Raw genomic sequence first — 2,521 nt, forward strand, 5'->3', positions numbered from 1 at the left:
ATAAGACAACTTTGATTTTGGTATGGAATAAAAAGACACCCTGGATTAATGCCGCTGATATGATGCAATCTACTGGTGAATGTAAAAGCTGTTCATAGGGAACAGAACTGGTGGACATTGATCTAACAACTGAGAAATTGGCTTGTGGCATGCATATGGATGTACAAAGTCATAAGGAGAGTGCAAAACATACAAGCACAATTACTTGATTTCTATTATATATAGTAGCTGCAATGGCAGAGAAAAAAATAGGCATGAATTACAGCCCTGAATCAATTCTAGATCCAATTCTGTCAGTTTCAGTTTTGTAAGAACTACAGTTTCAAATCTCAGTGCTGACTCAGAAAGGAAAATGGTGTTAGAGCAACAGGAAATATCCTTACAACTGTTGGTCAGATTGAAGGTAGTTTGAGAGAGGCCCAGGTTGAACAGAGAAACTGTTGAAACCAGGGGGATATAATGTAATTGAGTTGTTTCAGAAATGGGACAGTATCCTCAGATTCCTCAAGCAGTGTTACTAAAGTGGAATGTGAAAGCGCCTACTTCAAGGGAACTGTCTCTAATGTTGGATGGATGCGTGTGCTTGGTTGATGCGAACCCACAGCTTACTATGGCACAGCAATGAAGGCTAATTCTGGAAGCGTGTACATGCAGTGTTAACCGAGAGGGGACAGCCAGCCTTCAGATATAACAGAGAAATTTGGGGGGAAATGGGGAGCTTAGTACAAGAAAGAAGAAAATATTGTAAATTTGATTGTGGTGATGATTGCACCATTCTTTTTATATGATTGAATTCTTGAATTGTATAATATGTGATTTATATGTCAATAAAACGTTTAAAATCTTTGTAGTGAGACTTGTTTGCTCTGTGAATGGAAAGTGTACCCCTCTCCCTACATGCTCAGTGGAAGAGTCCAGAGGAAGCCATTAATGTACTGCGTATAGAAGTAGTGCTGAAATGACTTTAGCCTCTTAACAGGCCATCATACTATAGTAAGCAAGGGAGCTCCTTCTACCTGTGCACTTATGTGACCTTGCTACTGTGAAACAAAGCAACAATCCTGGACTCAGTGTCAGATTGGTTGGCACATCTTCCCCACATGAGTTTTAATGATGCAAGAAACACCAGGGTAATTCATAGGAGAATAGGAAGGGCAATTGGAAAATAATTTATACAGTAAGAAATATATTTCTAGATGGTTACTCAGAATTGTGATGAATTTAGCAAACATTGATAGAGTTGATAGAAAGGTTCTAATACAATAGTACAGGATATTGGGTGAGTTAATAGAAACGTCTGCTAATCCCTCAATGTTAAGGAAGCCTAAACAAATCAAGTCTATTCACCTAAACTAGGAAGCCTTTAACGATGAGAATTTCAACCTGGGTCCATGTGAAGCAGGCACTCAGTTAGTTGATGGAGAAAGGGATTGATGAGGGGCTAGGGTCTTCTGGTCCAGTCTCCAGCAGAGGACCCAACGCGATATGTAGATGTGAGGGTAAAATGACCAAGAAGTGGCATAGAGACCTTCTTGGAACTCCTAGACACAGGAGTCCAATGTACTATAATACCAAAAACTCGATTAAATATTGAAGAAGCCTAAGTTTAGACTCAAGAGATGGGAGGATTCAACTGTTGAGATTAAGATAAACGTTTGGGTGAGAATTAAAAGATTCAAATAGATCTTGTATAAAGTAGTTGCCTCTCTCTTACCTGAATTTATTATTGGTATAGACATTAAACCTAATTGGGGAACAATCCTTCTTCCTAATATGGTAAAATTGAATATGTGTAAACCCATCATAGACTAGTATTGGTTGGATATGCTACATGGAAACCATTATAGTTACCTGAACTCACTTAGATAGTTAATCTGAAACAGTAAAGGAAACCTGATGGACAAAAAGAGATTACTGCATTGATTAAAGACCTGCTAAAAACTCAACTGTTGGGGCCAACCCATTCTTTGTAGTAAGAGTCCTGTATGTCTGTGAAAAAGGCAGATGGCTCATGGAGATTGACAGTAGATTGTCAAGGCCCTTAGGTAATGCCACCTGTGACTTCAGCTGTTCCAGACGTGATATCAATGGTGCAGAAAATAAAGGAGAAAGGTATTTAGTGATCGATCTTGCAAAGGTCTTTTTCTTCATACCAGTCTCAGAAAATAGTCAGCCATACCTTGCTTGAATGTGGTAAGGATCACAATATACTCATCATATTAGCTTAGACTTTTTTGAATTCTCTAGATTTTAGTCATAGTATGGTTCAAAGAGACCTCTATTTCATATAGATATAAGTGTAGTGATACATATAATTGATGATTTTATGTTAATAGTAAACATGGAAGAAGAATGTAGGAGGATTTGAAAATAATGGTGGCACACATGACCAATAAAGATTAGTTAATAAATACAGTAACGCTTTAGAGCCCTGCCAAATGTTGAAATTCTTGGGAGTAACTTGAGTATGGGCCATTCATGACACTCTACATGCAAGCAAGAATAAGGAATTGTCACTATT

This window comes from Tenrec ecaudatus, chromosome 2, assembly GCF_050624435.1.
Source record: "Tenrec ecaudatus isolate mTenEca1 chromosome 2, mTenEca1.hap1, whole genome shotgun sequence".
Lineage (NCBI taxonomy): Eukaryota > Metazoa > Chordata > Mammalia > Afrosoricida > Tenrecidae > Tenrec > Tenrec ecaudatus.